Source organism: Bos javanicus, chromosome X (genome assembly GCF_032452875.1).
Source record: "Bos javanicus breed banteng chromosome X, ARS-OSU_banteng_1.0, whole genome shotgun sequence".
In the NCBI taxonomy this organism is placed as follows: Eukaryota; Metazoa; Chordata; class Mammalia; order Artiodactyla; family Bovidae; genus Bos; species Bos javanicus.
In genome coordinates, this window is record NC_083897.1 from 132,914,376 (window position 1) to 132,935,143 (window position 20,768).

A 20,768-nucleotide genomic window follows, 5' to 3' on the forward strand; every position below is an offset into this window, starting at 1 on the left:
CCAAGTTGCCCTGACTGATACAGTGATATATGCTCATGGCTCAAGTTTGGGAAGCTGAACTGTGCTATTCAGTCCTAATAAGATGAGTATCATTCTCCCCATTTGACACAGGAGGAAACTGCAGGGTCAAGAGTCTGGAGAGCTAAGGAAGTATCATCAAACTATTAAATGGCTGGATGGTACCCTGCTTTAGAACTTCACCACACAGCCTCTCAGGTAAACCCAAGGCTGTATCCCACTTCCAACCCACCACTTTGCCATTCCTTCAAGAAAAATATAATAGTAACTCTGGCCAACTGGCATCTAACTCCTTGAGTTTCTTTTCTTTCAGGCCAAATGCTTTACGAGGCTGGGCTTTGAGGAGTGGTTGCCTATATAGCCTTGCACTTAAAATCTCTTCAGTGAGCTGGTGGATTAGGAGTTTGGGGAGGAAAGGAGTCCTATACTAAGCTTTAGGCTCCCACAGAACTGACACTGTTGTAGCTGGCTATGTTCAACTTGAAGTGATAAAAAATAAAGCATAATAAGCCTACATCCACCCAAGAGTGACAGACTTCTGAGCTGATTTCTCCCCTTCTGAGACCATAAGAGGTCTCGCAAAATTTAAGCCAACTAACAGACTCATGTTTTTTCTCTGTCTCCCTTAGATTATAAAGGTTTCATAAATAACATGACACTTCATAAAATCATTTATGCAGCGAGGATAAGGACTTACACATTACTCTTTAGACGGAGAGAGGAGAATGTTAAAATTTTAAATAATCTGATGAAGCTCATTTAACTATTTACTGAAGAAAATCTGAGCTACTAACATTTTATTTTATGCTTCATTTTTGCTTTCTTTCTGGCAGGACAACTGTTCTTATAAATTTGAACACTGAACTTCTTTTTTAAAAAATTACCTTTTCTGCATTTGCTAACAGTGAAATAAATGCAAATCCTCAGACAGTCCTTAGAAGGAAGTGTAGCATTATGGATAATAGCTTGTATGGCATCAGCAACTCAGACTGACTCCCCAACTGTGTTATCTCAGGGAAGTTTCTTAACTTCTCTGTGTTTTAGGATCCTCATGTGTACAGTGAGACTAATGATGGTATTTGCTTCATAGAGTTACTGGGAAAAGTACATGAGGCAATTCATGTGGGGCTTAACATAAACACTCAATAATTCCTACTGATTATTTTGTTTCCAAGGCAAACCGTTCAACATCACAGTCATCCAAGTCTATGCCCCAACCACTGATGCCAAAGAAGCTGAACCTTATGAAAACCTTACAAGACCTTGTAGGACTAACACCAAAAAACATGTCCTTTTCTTCATAGGGGACTGGAATGCAAAAGGAGGAAGTCAAGAAACACCTGGAGTAACGGGCAAGTTTGGCCTTGGAGTACAAAATGAAACAGGTAAAGGCTAACAAAGCTTTGCCAAGAGAATGCACTGGTCATAGCAGCACTGGTCATAGCAAACACCCTTTTCAACAACACAAAAGATGACTACATGTGGACATCAGCAGATGGTCAATACTGAAATAAGATTGATTATATCCTTTGCAGCTGAAGATGGAGAAGCTCTATATAGTCAGCAAAAACAAGACTGGGAGCTGACTGTGGCTCAGATTATCAGCTCCTTATTGCAAAATTCAGGCTTAAATTGAAGAAAGTAGGGAAAACCACTAGGCCATTCAGGTATGACCTAAATGAAACCCCTTATGATTACAGAGTAGAGGTAATGAATAGATTCAAAGGATTAGATCTGGGAGACAGAGGGCCTGAAAAACTATGGACAGAGGTTCATAACACTGTACAGGAGGCAGTGACCAAAGAAAAAGAAATTCAAGAAGGCAATGCTGTGGTTGTCTGAGGAGGCCTTACAAATAGCTAAGAGAAGAGAAGCAAAAGGCAAAGGAGAAAGGAAAAGATATCCAACTGATTGCAGAGTTCCAGAGAAGAGCAAGGAGAGATAAGAAACCCTTCTTAAGTGAGCAATGCAAAGAAATAGAGGAAAACAATAGAATGGGAAAGACTGAGATCTCTTCAAGAAAATTGGAGATACCAAGGGAACATTTCATTCAAGGATGGCACAACAAAGGACAGAAACCTAACAGAAGAACCTAACAGAAGCAGAAGAGATAAAGAAGAGGTGGCAAGAATACACAAAACTCTACAAAAAAGGTCTTAATGACCCAGATAACCATGATGGTGTGGTCACTGACCTAGAGCCAGACATCCTGGAGGGTGAAGTCCAACAGGCCTTAGGAAGTATCACTATGAACAAAGCTAGTGGAAGTGATGGAATTCCAGCTGAGCTACTTAAAATCCTAAAAGATGACACTGTTGAAATGCTGCACTCAGTATGCCAGCAAATTTGGAAAACTCAGCAGTGGCCACAGGACTGGAATATGTCAGTTTTCATTCTAAAGAAAGGCAATGTCAAAGAATGTTCAAACTAGTGTACAATTGCACTCATTTCACACGCTAGCAAGATAATGCTCAATATTCTTCAAGCTAGGCTTTAGCAGTACATGAGCCAAGAACTTCCAGATGTACAAGCTGGATTTAGAAAAGGCAGAGGAATCAGAGACCAAATTGCCAGCATCCATTCGATCATAGAAAAAGCAAGGGAATGCCAGAAAAACACCTACTTATGCTTCACTGACTATGTTAAAGCCTTTAACTATGTGGATCATAACAAACTGTGGAAAAATTCTTAAAGAAATGGGAATACCAGATCACCTTACCTGTCTCCTGAGAACCCTGTATGCAGGTCAAGAAGCAACAGTTGGAACCGGACATGGAACAATGGACTAGTTCAAAATTGGGAAAGGAGTATGTCAAGGCTGTATTTTGTCACCCTGCTTATTTAACTTATATGCAGAGTACATCAGGCGAAATGCCAGGCTGGATGAATCACAAGCTGGAATCAAGATTGCCAGGAGAAGTATCAACAACCTCAGATATGCAGATGACACCACCCTAATGGCAGAAAGAGAAGAGTAATTAAAGAGCCTCTTGATGAGGGTGAAGAGGAGAATGGAAAAGCTGGCTTAAAATTCAACATTCAAAAAACTAAGATCATCCCAGTGCACCAGCCCCAAGCTTCCTGTATTAAAATAAATAAATTTAAATTAAAAAAAAAAAAACACTCAAAGTGAAAAAACTAAGATCATGGCATCTGGTCCCAACACTTCATGGCAAATAGATGGGGAAAAAGTGGAAGCAATGATAGATTTTATTTTCCTGGGCTCCAAAAATCACTGCAGACAGTGACTGCAGCCATGAAATTAAAAGACACTTGCTCCTTGGAAGAAAAGCTATGACAAACCTACACAGCATGTTCAAAAGCAAAGACATCATTTTGCCAACAAAGGTCTGTATAGTCAAAGCTATGATTTTTCCAGCAGTCATGCATGAATGTGAGAGTTGGGTCATAAAGAAGGCTGAGCACCAAAGAATTGATGCTTTCAAATTGTGGTGCTGGAGCAGAGTCTTGACAGTCCCTTGGACCGCAAGGAGATTAAACCAGTCAATCCTAAAGGAAATCAATCCTGAATATTCATTGAAAGTACCAATGCTGAGGCTCCAATACTTTGGCCACCTGATGCAAAGAGCTGACTCACTGGAAAAGACCCTGATATTGGGAAACATTGAAAGCAGGAGAAGGGGATGACAGGATGAGATGGTTGGATGGCATCACCAACTCAACGGACATAAGTTTGAGCAAACTCCAGGAGATAGTGAAGGACAGGGAAGCCTGGTATCCTGCAGCCCAGGGGGTTGCAAAGAGTCAGACGTGACACAGCAACTGAACAGTAACAATTATTACCATCTTGAAACTTCTAAAGATGTCTGTATGCAAGTGGACTGTAATTTATAGAGAAAAACTAGCATAAACCATCATATAAGGCAGAACTAATGGATGGTCTGGACTACAGAGTGTCATAGAAATACAGATGATGGAGAAATTCCTTCCAGCCTGGTATTCTAGGGAAGGCTGCATGCTGAAGTGCTGTTTGGATTGACCCAGAAGATGGTTGGAATTTTGATACATTAGAAGGGAAGGAAACAAAGGAGACAAAGGCCCAGAGGAAATGAAGGCAAGGTCATGTCTGGGGAAGAGAGGAGGCAGGAGCTCAGCTGGAGCACAGTATGCATCAGGGGTGCGGGAGCCCGAGGGCCTGGAGGCTGGATGGGAGAAGACAAGACACAAGATAGGATGCAGGTGGGCTGGTCTAGGGCCTGTGAGAAACGGAAGCCAAGCACAAAAGGAAAACTGGGGCTGGAGTCAGTAATTTGGATGATCGCATCCTGACTTTCTATTCATTGGCCCATGAGACCTCTGGATTCAGTTTTTTCACTTAGGAATGGAGAGCACTGGATGTGGCTATCTCTTTGAGACTCTGGTTTCCATTCTTTTGGTCATACATTTACAAGTGCAATTTCTGGATCATATAGTGGTTCTATTTTTAATTTTTGGAAGACCCTCTACCATGTTTTCCATAGTGGTTACATTGTTTTACATTCCCACTAACAGTGCACAAGCGTTCCAACTTCTCCACCTCCCCAGCACCATCTGTACTTTCTGGTTTTTAGATAGCAGCTATCCTATTGGGTGTGAGGGGATATCTCACTGTGATTTAGATTTGCAATTGCTCTGATGATTAGTGATGCTGAGCACCTTTTCATATGCTTGCTGGCTGTCTGTATATCATCTTTGGAGAAATGTCTATTCAAGTTCTTCACCCATTTTCTAATTGGGATATTTGACTTTTTTTGAGTTGTAGGAGTTCTTTATATATTCTGAATATTAACCCCTTATCAAATATATGATTTGCACTGTTTTCTCTTATTCTGCAGGTTGCCTTTTCACTTTGTTGGTTATGTCCTTTGATAAACGACACTTCTGAAGTTTTACGCTGTCCAGGCTGTCCATTTTTGCTTTTGCTGCCTGTGCTTGTGGTGTTATGTCCAAGAAATCATTGCCAAATCCAATGTCATGAAGCCTTTTCTCTTTGTTTTCTTCCAGGAGTTTTAGCATCTTGTATGTCACCAGTCCGTAAACTTCCCAGTTGCACAGGGCTTTGGCTTGCAGTGAGAAGCCCAGGGACACCGGGGACAGCTGCACAGGAACACACAGGGTCCAGACACCAGAGCAGTGCAGCAGACAGGATGTAGGATAACTCCTTGGGACACAGGCACCAGCTCCAACATCCAAGGATCAGTTGTACTGTGTAAAAGAGTGAGAGAAACTGCAAGTCTTTATAGCTCTAAGCATCCTCTCGTGCATTAATTCAATCTACACTTACCATGCATCATACATGATAGAAGACGTGGTTCTAGGCACTTTGCATGTGTTCTTTTCATCCTCTGGATGCACAAACTAAGCATCTACTAGGTACCTGTAGGCACTGGGGATTAAACGTGATCGAGACACATCACTCATGGTCGAGGAATTCACCATCTTGCCAAAGTCACCAGGGTTTGTATTCGTTTCCCTGTTTCTCCTTCTCCCTCTCTTTCTTACACTCTGGCTCTTCTTTCTCTCTGACTAATCTTGCTTATAGCTCAACATATGTCAGGCTGTCAACATATGGCATATTTTGCAAACAGATAAACAGCGGCACATATGCAACCATATATTCCTGGCACGCAGATGCCCCAGCTTGGCTTCGTCAGCCTCAGCAGAAAGCGCTTGGTAAGTCTCTCTCAGAAATTCAAGAATGCAAGAGCTGCTTATGTATCCTCTGACAAGTGGTTAAAAGAAGTTGTTCCTTGTCTTAAGTGTGAAAGCGGGAAAGCTGCCTCCCTGCTCTTTCAGTCCAGAGGCATTCAAGACCAAAGGCTCTGTCCTCACTCTCCACTGTCTGGGATGTTCTGACCAGAGGTCAATTTGCCCATTAGAGATCCTTTTGTTTCTCCATTGGCAGTGATTCATTATCTCCTCTGTGGCAGTACATCAGCCCTCTGTGGATGTGGATGAGCTGGACTCTAGGAGTCTCAGGTATATTTTGTCCATGTAAAAATAAAAATAAGTGTGCAGGAGACTCTGTAGATATCCCCCCCCCCATATCCTTCCACACTGTCATTTCCCTGCACATCAACCCTAATGTCTGGATCTGTATTTCTTTGTCTGAGGGCATTCTCAGCTCGTGCATGCAATAGGCCCTGAACTGCCTCTCCTCCAGCATCCCTCAACCCACTCCTCATGAGACTATGCTGGATGAATACCCCAGTTTTCTCACCCTTCATGGATGATTCTGAAGCCTTGGCTCCCAGAGCTCCCATGGGGAGACTTGCTGGGTAGTATATCCTAGTAGGCTTCCTTCTTTTTCCTTCCTCTTTCCCACCACTCCCCTACTGGTGTTTCCTGCAGTTACCCCATAAACAAAGTACTTGTACTTGAATCTCTGTGTGAGGGTTTTCTTCGGGGGTACCTCAATTAAGATACTCTGGAATTCAATTCTGGGGAAAAGGGTGAGCAATTATAACACAGGATCTCCTCAAACGTGGGCTTCTGATGGTGGCCCAGGAAGCAATCTGCACCAAAAAGAAAAATGCTCCTGGATAGCAGTGGAAGCAGCAGCAGATCCCACACTGTTGGAAATACTCCACCCAGAGTGGGTCACTGGGTCTGGGAAGAATTTGTCCCAGCAGCTAAGCAGAACTGCCCAGCCCTGGTCATGAGAAAATGTAAACCAAAGATAGAGTGAGTAAGTTAGCTTCTACCCCTTTTTCTACTCCGGTGCGACTTCTTGCCTCCTGCCTCTTAAGATCATGTTTTCTTCCTTTTCATGTAAAGATTAAAATGATACACAAATGATAAGATCAGGGAAAGCTGCAACCCAAGATGAAAATGAACATGGCTGTTGGGTTGTTATAACGGCTCAGCATATACTAAATCTGAGTTAACATGTAACTGCTAAAAATTCGGGTTAGACCCATAGAGGCAAAAGTCATTTAACAAAGGTAACTCCAGACATCAAATTTTAAAATTATCTTTATTATGATTGTCATCCAAATTTTTCAGCGAAGTCTTAGGGGCAAATTTTATAAGCTGACTATGGGAAGGAAGAAAATAAGAGTCTGAAATGAGAATGGTGCCCAATACATCTTGACCGTTGATTCACTGAGTAAGCTCTAGGCCAGCACTGTCTAACAGAACTCTCTATGATGATGGAATGTTCTAGAGCTACGCTTTCTAATACAGTAGCTGCTAACCCCATGTGGCTATTGAGTATTTGCAATGTGGATAGTGCATTCAGTATGTATTGCTGCTGCTGCTGCTAAGTCCCTTCAGTTGCGTCCAACTCTGTGTGACCCCATAGACGGCAGCCCACCAGGCTCCCCTGTCCCTGGGATTCTCCAGGCAAGAACACTGGAATGGGTTGCCATTTCCTTCTCCAATGCATGAAAGTGAAAAGTGAAAGTGAAGTCGCTCAGTTGTGTCCAACTCTTAGCAACCCCATGGACTGCAGCCCACCAGGCTCCTCCATCCATGGGATTTTCCAGGCAAGAGTACTGGAGTGGGGTGCCATTGCCTTCTCCGCAGTATGTATTACTTAAATAACTCATCTATTGCATTATTACATATGCTGTTCAATAGAGCTTTATAATTGCGATACAATCACAGAATGGTTATTTCAGTGCCAGCTGTTTCCCTATCCCCTTCTTCTTCCTCTCCCCAGTGAAGCCCTGACTTGAGACCATTTTCCTGTCTTTGACTCAAGTATCCCTTTCAGCAGGGGTCCCCAACCTCCAGGCCATGGACCAGTACCTCCTGTCAGATCAGTGGCAGCATATGAGATTAGAAATAAAGTGCATGATAAATGTAATGTGCTTGAATCATCTAGTAACCATTCCCTCACTCCTGATCCATGGGAAAATTGTCTTCTATGAAATTGGTCCCTGGTACAGAAAAGGTTGGGGACCACTGCCCTACAGGACTGATTTTCTGTCTATTCTTCAGACTTGCTCGCTGATCACCACCTCCCAGGCTTTGGGATCTATTGGTGGAAAGGATCACGGAGTTTGTTCATCTCCAAACCAAATTCCTCTTTAATCTCTTTCTTATTGACTCAACCAGGAGGTAAGGACACCAGAGAAAATGTGGTGACTTGCTGCAAACCTTACATCATGGACATCATACCCCTTCTTCCCTTCATCCTTGGGCCTGCTCTGAATTTGTGGAGAGACCCTGACAAACTACTCCTCATGGAATAGTGAGGCAGATGCTGTCAGAGGTCTGCACACATCCCCTTAGAGGCCTTCACCATCTTCATGCACATCTGTTACTCCCAACCCCCTCCAGCTGGGACCTGCAACTGTTTGTTGTAGGAAAGTCCTCAGGCTTCAGGAACCTGCTTTGTCTATGCAAGTAGATCCAGAAGTGCCTGGGAATCTACAGTGCAGTGACTTCTGATCCAGTGATTAGCAAGACAGCAAGGTGGGTGGTCTACAACTACTCCAGCTCCCTTGTCCCCTGGTTAGGATTTACACTATCCCCAGACCAGGACTGAGTCCGGGTTACCCTCCAGGGACTTCACTTGAAGTATGACTCCTCCTTGCAATTCTTCTCTTTCCAGTTCCATTTCCTTACTGCTTTTTATGAACCTTCATCTCAGAGTCTACTACTGAGGAATCCAATCTAAAAGAACTATTTTCTTACACTCAAAAAGGGATTCCCAGGTGGCACAGTGGTAAAGAATCTGCCGGCCATTGCAGAAGATGCAAGAGACATGAGTTCAATCCCTGGGTCGGGAAGATCCCCTGGAGTAGGAAATGGTAACCCACTCCAGTATTCTTGCCTGGAGAATCCTGTGGACAAAGGAGCCTGGCGGGCCACAGACCATGGGGTCACAAAGAGTTGGACATGACTGAGTGACTAAGCACACACACAATAAAAAAAAAAAAAAAACTAAAATCCTCTACAGCTTCTTCTCCTTGTTTGGTTTTTTGGTTTGTTTGTAATCTTTCTTTTTTTAACCTTATTTTCCAAGAGACCAGTGGGCAGAAATATTTTCCAATTAAACATTTAAAAATATTTTGAGCCTAGCAGAACAGATCAGTGTTACCTTATACTCTTGAAAATGGTGTTCTCTGTCCAACAGATACATTCTTCAGAGGTCCTCAACCTAAACCTGTGAATCATTACCTCGGTGTCAGGTCCTCAAAATATAAAGGGAAAGAGAGGGACGTGTCACGATTCAGCAAATATCTGTCGTGGGTGTACAGCATTTGAGGCATCCATCCCAGACGGAGAGACGACAGCAACAGGGCACCCCGAGTTGCTCTCATTTCACACAGTTTTGGATGAATGTGCTCATCAGACTGCTGAGCAACATGCTTGGCGACGAGGACTTATTAAAGATGGAATTGGGCTCTTCAAAATCTTTTTTAAAAATTACCAAAGGGCTACTTCATGGCCTAGTTTCTTTATTAAGCAATAATGTATGGAACGTCTTGTTTTCAGTCCTCAGCAGCTGCCAAAACCTGAACATGTCAAATCCAAGCGATCACAGCCATCCAGGAGATCTATTAATAGCAAGATAATTTTCAAGTCCACTGTACCGAGCAGTGTTTTGTTTTCTGGTTAGGCATATAATACATTCCATATCATGTCTGCTGAGTTCTGTTTTGAGGTTCCACTTTTAAAAATAAATCGGGCTTGTTTTAAATTAGGGCAACAATAAATCCATCAGTGTTTGGTATTTTGGCTTGGGATACTGTGGGACCACAGCTAATATCTAGGTTTATGGAACCTAAATTAAAACACTCTTTTTATATTCTTGTACTGTGTTTCCTGGTGTTTGTCTGGAACCACAGAAGTGAAAGAAGGAAAAGAGTTCTCTGGCAAGGAAGCAAATTGTAATAATACAAAGAGGCATATTATCTAACATGGATTCTAGTCTGCTTGGGGGCATCTCATATGAGGGGAAGAAAGGCACAGGTAGGAAAATACATGTCCCCCCGTTCTAACCATTTACCAAGGCCTCTGCCTCTGTATCTGTGTGTATTTAAAAATCCTTCCCTACTGCAGGGCCATAAAGCTATTGTGATGGTTAATTTTTCAACTTGGCTAGGCTATGGTGCCCAGTTATTTGGTCAAATACCAGTCTAGACATTGCTGTGAAGACATTTTACAAATGTGATTTAACATTTATATCAGTAGACTTTGATAAAGAAGGTTACCATCCATAGTGTGTAGGGGCCTTATTCAATCAGCTGAAAGCCTTCAGAGAAAGGACTGAGCTTCCTCAAGGAAGAAGGAATTTGTTCTCCAAACTGCCTTCAGACTCAAGACTGTTAACAGCAACTCTTGCCAGAATTTCCACCCTGCTGGCCTGCCCTGGGGATTTTAGACTTTCCAGTCCCACCCCTACAATGTTGTCAGTCAGTTCCTTAAAATAGCTAAATAACTAAATCAATCTCTCTCTCATATATATATATATGCACACATATACATATATATGTATCATGAATTCACACACATACACCAATAAGGTATATACACCAATCTATACATATACACACATCCTATCGGTTCCATTTCTCTGGTGAACTCTAATACAGATATTCTCTTATGTGTTGTTCTAAAAGTTAAGTTTGGCATTTTACAACTAACTTCTTAACCCATCTGGAATTGATTTTGAGGATATATTCCTGATTTATTATTTCTTCAGTCAATTTCATGTGTTTGAGGAAATAAAAAGAGTTAAATGTCTGCGTTTGCCAGTCCTCTTGGTTGTAATTTTGTGTGTCTTTTTAAAAGCATAAACATCTAGTTCTCACTGCACAAATTCTGATTCAACAGGTCTGAGTTGGGGCCTAAGCACATATATTTTGTTAATACAGGCGATTTTGAAGTTCTATCTAGAAGAAAATATAGAATGAATATTTTTAATATCCTTTAGATAGGAAACATCTGAAAATGACATCAGAGACAAAATCTACTAAGAGAAAAAGCATGAAATATTTGACCATATTAAATATTTCTAAACTGTATAGAACCATCAGTTATAAGATGAATAAGCTCTAAAGATCTAAGGTATAACATGGTGACTAGTTGACAATAGTGAATATTGTATAACTGAAATTTGCTGAGAGTAGAACTTAAGTGTTCACACCAAAGATAAGGTAAATATGTGAGGTGATGCACATGTTAATTAACTCAATGGTCAGAATCCTTTCACAATGTATGAAAAAAAGTGTTAGTCACTCAGTCATGTCCAACTCTTTTGCGACCCCATAGACTCTAGCCCACCGGGCTCCTCTGTCTATGGGATTCTCCAGGCAAGAATACTGCAATGGGTTACCATGCCCTCCTCCAGGGGATCTTCCTGACCCAGGGAGTGAACTCAGGTCTCTTACATTGCAGACAGATTCTTTACTGTCTGAGTCACCAGGAAAGTATATGTATATCAAATCATCACTTTGCATACTTTAATTACAATTCTATTTCTCAATTAAACCTCAATCAAGCTGAAAAATTCATATAGAAAAGTGCATCCACAAGATTTTTAAATTTCTGTACAGCAAATACCACCAGAAGGAAAGTAAAAAAGTAGAAGGACAGACTTGGGAAAATGTACGATACATATTAAAAATTAATATCCCTATATAAAAAGCTCTTATAAGTAAATACTACAGGAAAAACGAATAGATCAGAATGATTAAGAAACTGAGTTCTGGGGTCTCCCTGCATGGTTCTGAATCCTGGCTACAGCACTTACAAGATCCTGGTGGACACATTATTGCACCTCTGCCTCTATTTTTGCATCTCGAATATCATAATAATAATAACTTCATTGGGTGATGATGAATATTAAAATAGGTAATGACTGCTAAGGGTTTAGAACAGTAACACATTGTAAGGCATCAATAAATATTAACTTTCTAATTAAAAGAGGAACCTTCCAAAGAAAAGTGGACAGATGACATAAATGGTTGATTCACTAAAAGCAACAATAATGTACATATATCAATATCTAAGTGACAAACTTATTCCAAGATATACTTAGCATACAACCACTGGATGCTAAATGAATCTTTTCAAATAAAATAATAAATTGGCTGCCACCAAGAATATAAAAATAATTTAATGACCTTTTAAATTGTTAAAATAAAACATGAAAACCTATGCCTGATTCAAGCTGTTTAACAGAGTAACAGTATTAATAGCTAACATTTAAACAGCACTTGCTGTATGCCAAGGCATCACATGTTTTGCATTCTTTTGCAAAGAATACTATTATGATTTCCTTCTTCTGGCTGAGGAAACTGAGGCTCAGAGAGGTCTAATAATTTGTTCAAGGTCATACAGCTAGGAAAATGGCAGATCTGTGGTTGATCCCAAGCAGTCTGTTTCCTGAGTCTGTGCCTTTAACTGGCATAAGACAGAAAAAAACTATATATAAATATGAAAGATCATTTCTTAATTATTTGGTGTCTGAAAGTTACAGCTGTGAGCTATCCAGCACGTTCCCTGGTCTCTTGCAGGTTTCCTAACTTCATGCAGTTTCATCAAGCATTAAAGCATCAGGGTGGACGTGGTGGCGAAGATGTGCTAGCTGTCAAATGGTTCCATTGTGCTGCTTGCTGTCACTTTCTGAGGGATCTGTTGAGGGAGATGGACAACATGAAACCTCTAACTACAAGCAGGTCTGTCAACTGACAAGGTTCTTATAATTTCTGCTTTCCCTCTCCATCAAGACCACCAACTATAGAAAGTTATTTATAAGGTTGTTTTTCCCAAGGTTGTCCATCCCATTCTATTGTGCAAGAGGCATTTTTATACCCCATTACCAGCACAGCTCTGTATACACTACAAAGAGCAAATGTTCAACAAAAGTATAGATGAGGAGGAGGAGGAGGCTCAGGCATATTACCTAGCAAATGCTCAAAAGAGGGGTGATGTGGCTGACTAGTTAAAAGCAGAACTTTAGGGTCTGAGTAGACCTGGGTTCAAATCCTGTCACCACAATTTACAACTTGTGGGTCCTTGCGCAAGTCAGTTAATCTCCTGGTGTCAAATAGAGATAGGAGGGCATTCTAAAGATTTAATGATATAATTCTTGTCAAGAATTCAGCCAGAGCTGCTACTCTCGATCATCATCATCAACATTTCAACTTAACAAAAAGCTTAGAAACTATGACTTCATCACATTCAAAATTATCTATAGACTTCAATGTCATCTGAAGCAAAGACATAGATCTATGCCATGGAAGACAGAAACTGAGAGTTTAAAGTTTTTGGTGACAAACCTTTCTTGTGGTCTCAATAGTATAAAGTGAGTACAAGATGGTGGCCTCAGGTGGTCAAATGTAATCAAGACTGGTAATTCCATCTGGAGTCACCTGATGAACCTTGTCATTTCCCGAGAGAAATTACCCTCCCTCTGCCCCCAGTACTGTTGTGACTTAGAGATGTTATCCTTTCCCAACTCAGCATGGCCACGGTCATCCACTATCAATGCTTGAGGACAATAGAAAGCTGGCTTGGACCTATTCTGCCTGTTCGTTATTGCCCCACATAACCCCACTTCTTTTCTTTCAACAGACAGGGTTAATATGTGCAGCCTTAGATTATAATTTGAAGTCTGCAACAGAGTCGTGTTGAAAAAAGCCAAGGAATAGATTTTGTTAAACAAAAACCAGTGAAACTAAAGGAAACGTCATCGTTTTTGTACCGAATGCAATCTAATGATAAGCTGTATATGTGAGAATCCATCTGTTCCTTGGGTTGTAATTAAATTTCTCCTTGAACAACCATCTTGTATACTTAGGGGAAACTGTTTACATTTCATCATATCTTTGAAAAGGTAATCGATCTCTATCTTAATCAACCTCTCTTACTTGGATCACTTCTTTGAAAGGCTGATGAACACGGTTGCTTTTAAAAAAACATCTCAGCAGTGAATTTGACTGGTATCAGAAGTACCATAAATCAGTGCAGTTTTAGAGATAGTTTTGATAATGAATGGCTCTGATGCCCAAAGCACCTTTGGCAGACTGATGCAGCAATGGCTCCCAATTTGTTCAAGTCTCTCTATATCCATTGGGGAGTCTCCTTCTACTTAGACTTTAGACTTGGCTGTGTGATTGTCTGATCCACAGCATAAACACAAATGTGATGCAAGCAAAGATTTGAAAAGCACGTGCACACTGGAGCTCTCCCTTTCTTGCTATTCTTAGGACTCTTGTTATAGCTGCAACGTGAATAAACCCATCTGGGGCTGTCTGATGAAAGATAAGAGAAATCCATAGCTGGAACTTAAATGGCTGCCTCAGCTAACAGCCAGCCAGCATCCTAGCTGACCCAGTGGCCACCTGTAAACACATCGGAGTGACACCTAGTTGAGACCAGCAGAAAGCTCATCCATTTGAGCCCAGTCCAGATTTCCAGATTACAAAATTGTGGTGGCTATTTTTAAGCCACTAGGCTGTGGGGAGGTTTGTTATACAGTGAAAGCTAACTGACTCAGTGGCCCAGTTAGAGCAGAGTTGTTGCACCAGCACTGGGGCAGAGGTTGGACTCCATCTGAATTATTTTGCTTATAAACAGCTGTGAAGGACACGAACCTAGAACAACCAAACGTGAGCCAACACCAGGTGGTCCATCCAGCCACAGACACACAGGTACCTCATGGTGATTAGGAAAACTAGAGTACACCCTGTCACAGAGGAGAGGGGCAGGCTGGCCCTTCACTATTCAGTGTTTGGGATCAGTTGAGTAGACACCTGAAATTATGAGGATTTTAGGAACACTGAGAGCCTCCAGTTCAGCACCACCTAAAACTTCATTTGTTTGCTATTTTGTGTTTCACGCTTTGCACAAAGCTCCTGAAGCCCTTGGTTGGATCAGATCAACTGATTCGTGAAACTGAAACTTCTTCTGTGACTTTTTTTCATCTATTTTTCCTAAGTATACGCTCTGTAAAATCTCCCTTAGGAAAAGGGTTCTGTGGTCATATAAATTACTAGATACTCCTGATTCCTCTTGGAATTTCACAATGTACCTCGGTATACTAAAGTCCTGATTGTTTTCATTTATTCCAGTGCTGAGATGTATATGACCATGGAACTCTTTTTGTGAGTAAAATATATTAAATCCTCATTAACCAATGCTTTTCAGAGAATGCTTTGAGAAAGTTTTTTCAAAAAACTTTCTTACAGTGAGATATGGTATACATATGGAAAAGTACATGAAGCACAAGCACGCAGCACAATGAATTACTGTAGACCAAACACTCCTCCAGCTACCACCCTGATCAACAAGCAGATCACTGCCAATACCTCCACTAGTCCCCTGCGCACTCCTAATCCATCAGGATTTCCTCCTTTCTCTCGAGAAAGAACCACTGCCCTGACTTTATGGTAATAACTTCCTTGCCATGTTCACTGTTTTGCCACCTAGTATATATACCTAAACTTGAGATTTGTTCCGTGTGTTTTTGAACGCTATATAAATGGAATTATATGCTACATATCTGAGGGGCAGGTGGTGTAAGTATCTTCAACTTTAACAGAGAATGTCAAAGTCTTTGCCAAACTGAGGGAAAGAGGACCCGCTGACATGCCTACCACCAGGGTACAAGAGTTCCAGTTGCTCACTAGCAGATGTTTTCATTTCTGCCATCTACTCAATGGACAGTGGAGCTTTGAATTTGCATTTCTCTGTTTAGTAAGGAGGTTGAGCACATTTCATTATGTTTACTGGTCATTTGTATATCTTCTTTTGTGCTGCTCATGTTCAAGCTTTCTGCTCATTTCTCAATGGAGTTTCTACTTTTCTCTTAATGGATAGGAGTTCTTTATCTATTCTAGATAAAAGTATTTTATTGGGTACAGGAGCTGCAAATGTATTCTCTTGCTCTTTGGCTTGTTTTTTCTCTTTCTTAATGGGGTCTACTGTTGAACAAACATTCTTCGTTTAAACATAATCACATATATCAGTTGTTTTCCTTTTATGCTTAGTTCTTAGTATGACTCCTGTAATAACACCTGTCTCTGGGGCCAGTGGTATTCCGAGGAGCTGGACTTGAAATAGTCAAGTCACTGGTCACTGCTGCTGCTGCTAAGTCACTTCAGTCGTCTCCGACTGTGAGACCGGCAGCCCACCAGGCTCCCCGTTCCTGGGATTCTCCAGGCAAGCACACTGGAGTGGGTTTCCATTTCCTTCTCCAATGCATGAAAGTGAAAAGTGAAAGTGAAGTCGCTCAGTCGTGTCTGACTCTTGAGATCCCATGGAATGCAGCCTTCCAGGCTCCTCCGTCCATGGGATTTTCCAGGCAAGAGTACTGGAGTGGGGTGCCATTGCCTTCTCTGGCACTGGTCACTGGTATTAGTCAAAGCCAAAAACTGCAGGTTGGAGAAGAAAAGGGAGGTGGGTGGAAATGGGGAGGGCAGAATGCCAGAGAAGGAATGATAGGGGTTATCAAGAAAGCAACAGGGGCCCTTCAGGTGGATAGAGGGTATGACTGCAAGTGGACTGAATGTCACGTTCACCAGACAGCTCCTTAAGCGTGGAAAGGATGGTGGCAGTATCTCAGAATGAACAGAGAATCAGTTAAGAAGATGTGTGGGGAGAGTAATGTACATATCAACATCTCCAAAGGGAATTATGCTGAGAGAATTACCACTCTGGCTGGACCCACGAATGCCATCTTTAAAGCCTTTGCTACCATCATGGATGAACTGGAAGAGGACATCAGCACAGCTGCCAGCAAACCCTGGTCACCCTGAGCCTAGTGGTCCCTGCTAGCAGTGTGGCTCTCTCACTCAGAAAGGTGGTTTTGAGATCAACAAAATATGACAAGGGAGTACAGGGGTTCAGGACCAGGTGGCAGGGAATATGCCTCCCTACTCGAGTGACCAGGCCATTATAATCTCTGATGTAAGCCATCACTGAGTGTATCTGACAAGCCCTTCTGGTCATGTTGGAGTCACCCTGACTCCAAAGGCCATCCAGCTCTCTGGTCATCTTTGCAGTGATCAGGACACATAAGACACAGGCAATGATGGCAAGGGCTTTCCTCATCCCTACTCCACTGCCCATCCATGTGCCTCAACCCTGGAGGCCTGCAGAATTCAAGGATGCTATTTCACAGCCACATTTGACCAAGCTTCCCCTGTTGGCAATGTGAAAATCTTGTTTTCCTCTGAGGCATGGCAACCCTGGATTCAGTGACATTGAATCCACTCTCCAGAGATGTATCTACTGTGACTACTCATGGACTCATCATTTCAAGCATTTTCATTGACCTCTTACGGGTACCACCATACAAGCGGTAGCCATTCTCTTCTCCAGGGGATCTTCCCAACCCAGGGATAGAATTCAGTCTCCTGGACTGCAGGCAGATTCTTTACCATCTGAGCCACCAGGGAAGCCCACTACCACCACACAATGGGGCATTAGGGTGCCCAAATCAGTAAGAGTCATCAGACATGGGGCATAGTTCATCACTGCAAACTCAAAGGAAGGACCTACCGTTAGGCCAGTGGCCATCATTGGATCTGCCGCCAGCATTAGCCTGGTTCCGTATCTAGTTGTCCAACTGTCCTCAGAAACAGGTGGCACAGGGAGCTGCTAAGACAATGCAGATCCGTCTACAATCCTCTCTGGCTGTTCACCGCTCTTGATCCATCTGTGTTGTTTCTGAACAGTCAGCATTTCCAGGTTTTAAATAGTCTGTAAGTTTCCATTTCTTTACACTTTACCATCCACTTGTGACTTTTAAATTATTCTAATTCCTTTCTCCATTCAGCTGTTAGAGCTGAGTTCCATATTTAGTTTTATAAGCTTCTCCCTGTTTTGTTTTATTTTGGGGTTTTATGGTCATGAATTTCTTCTTGCTTGTCACAGACCCAGAAGACTAGAATATTAATACAATGCAGCTTACTCTATGAGGTCAGAAATTTCTTAAAAACTAATTAAAAGATGGACTGGAAAAATTGTTAGCCAGATAAGGTTTTCCTCATGGTTGTCTTTGCTACTGTTTTGTAATCACAGGAAGCTTGAAATCTTGATAGATTCTTGCTCTTGGTATCTTTTCGCTTTATTCTCCTGTGACAAAAGCTACAAGGACAAGAACATCACATCCTCTTGGTAGTGACTGTGGAGCAGCCTTTTGGAAGTCAAAGAACTGCCATTTATTCGTTTGCTCCTACCTGCTAAGCATTGTACTGAGCTGCGGACATACATCACGCAGTTGATTCTCTCCCCAGTTCTGGAGGGAAGTGTTACTAGCCCTCTTTAAAGTGGGAAAGTGAAGATTCACTGAGGCAAAATACCTTGAGCAAGGTCACACAGGTCAGCCAGCCAGTCAATGGCAAAGGCTGGATCTGAACTCCAGACTGACTCTCACCCAAGTTCATGGCTTTCCCACTGCAACATGCTACCCTCTGGTCAGAGCAGGGGACTTGGCTAACTGGTTCTGTGAAATGGGAGAATAAAGTGGCACCTTTGCTGCAGGATAAATGATGAGGAAAAATCCTTTCTATTTACTGTCTTGGTGTGGCTTACCCTAGAAGTGGGACCTAAGAGAGGAATGTGAGTACAAACTATTTCTTTGTGTGGTGATTCCAGGAAACAGTAGTGGAGAAAGTGAGATAGGAAGGTACACCAGCCAAGAAAGGGAAGATTATCAAACATTGGGGGTCACTGGAGCACAGTTCTGCTGGGGAACTTCCAGAGGTTGCCCTGTACCCTAGAGTTAGCAAAATTCACCATGGCTCCAGTGCAGGGCTGAGGCAGCTGGTTTTTTTATCTGCCAACTCCCACCCATCATTAGATGAGGGCGGCCATGGAGGGATTAGTGCTCTGGCATTTGGGTTCCCCCTGAGGACTCAAAAGGGTCCTGTTGGCCAAGCCTTGCAGGTGTCTGTAGTAAAGAGCTTTTGGTGTAGAGGTGGACACCCAGGGGATGTGGCAGAAAACCAATACTGTCTCCTCCACCCTCTGCTAATAAAACCCAATGTGAAAGAGAAAGAAAAGCTCTGGTAAAGAAGAGAAGGCTATAGAAAAGGTTTAAATCCCTCCAAAGGGCTGTGCAATATAATATTCCTGAGACATTCACAGTGGCACCTTCCAATCTAATTTGCCACACTCAGGAAGTGACACCCACCACACTACAGTTTAATAATTTAGCTATTATTCCAGAGCGATCCTATTAACAGTCCATTCATTTTCTCCCCAGCGGTTCAGCCATTGAAATTCACCCACTGCGTCTTGTGACTATTAGTGATACTCTGGGAAGTATTATTCAGGAGCATGTACCGAAAAAGATTTGACAAAGATTTCACATGCAACCTGATACGAAAGACATGATTTCCACATTGGACTGGGGAATGGGCTGGGCTGGGTTGAGTCTCAGACACTCTCTTATAGCTGGAGTTTTTCCAGCTCCCTTTCCCATTCACAAAATGGGGGGAGGGGTGGCCAGTCCAAGCGGTGTTTAGAGATTTTAAAGACTGACTAAATAAAGGGGCTTTTTAATGCTAATTAACCCACTTAATCCCTTTCAGAGACTAGCATTTTCAATAGCTTTAAAATAGACGAAAAATGTAATAAATGGGGAGGGAGGGAGGAGCTGACTATTGAATAAGGTGACAACTGATGTTAACTTGCACTGACTATGAAGGACTCTGATGCTGGGTAGGTTCAGAAAGAGCAAACACCTTAAAGAAAACCAGTACAATACTGCAAAAATTTTCAGTTTCTGCCTCAATTTCTTGTTCAGCAATGTACAACCCATGTCCTGCCTTGGCCAAAGTTGCTACAATTTAGTTCATGTGCCCTTGTGAAAGTAGTTGTAACCCAAGGACTACAAGTAAAATTAGGCCAAAGTAAAATTAGTTATCAAAGCAGACACTCTTTTTAACCACTCCCCCCACTACACACACACACACACACACACCCCTTCACACACATACCTTTCTGATGACAACATTTTCTTTCTTCAAGATGAAATAATTTCTAAGGTGTTCTGATGCTTGGTCTGTACTTCAGCCTCAGGACTTTTTGTTACTAGGGTCAGCTAAATTGCTTGCTGATCCTAGCACTAGTGATGGAATCAGGTTGACCAGGGTTAGAGTTCAGGTTATGTCACTTAACTGGTCTTAGGTTTTTTAACTTGTAAAATGGAGCCAATACTGGTATATTTCTTATCAGCTGTAGGAAAAATTTCCAAAGGAAAACAATACGGTCTCCATAGCAGGGAGGTCAAGTAACCTTTTCTGTAAAGGGCTAGAGAGTAAATATTTAAAGTTTTGTGGACTACCTGGTCACTGCTGCAACTACTCAGTTCTGCCATTGGAGCATGAAAGCAACCTCAGGAAATGCGCAAATGAATACATGTGGCTGTGTTCCAATAAAACTTTATTTACAACAGCAGGCAGTGGGCTGCATTTGGCCCATGGGCAGCAGTCTCCAGCACAGGTGTCTAGGTTTTACCATTCTAGCTTTTTGCTGCCATTGAGCCATTTTACAACTCTGTATTTGAAAATCATCCTTGTCTATAGACATGCAAATTCTGTCCTTTAGAGGTTCAATTTGATGTGCCTTCAGCCCTGTGGCAAAGATCAAATTTGCGAGTATTTGCATATTCATTTCAATATTCCTGATCTATAAATGTGTCTGCTCTTGAACTGGTTGTGCCATCCTACCAATTCCTTCATTAATGAGAAAAACATTTAATAATGTTAAAGAAAAAGTTATTCTGACACCTGTTAAACTGATATGGAAGACTGTATCATCACTATTGCAATAGGTGTCCA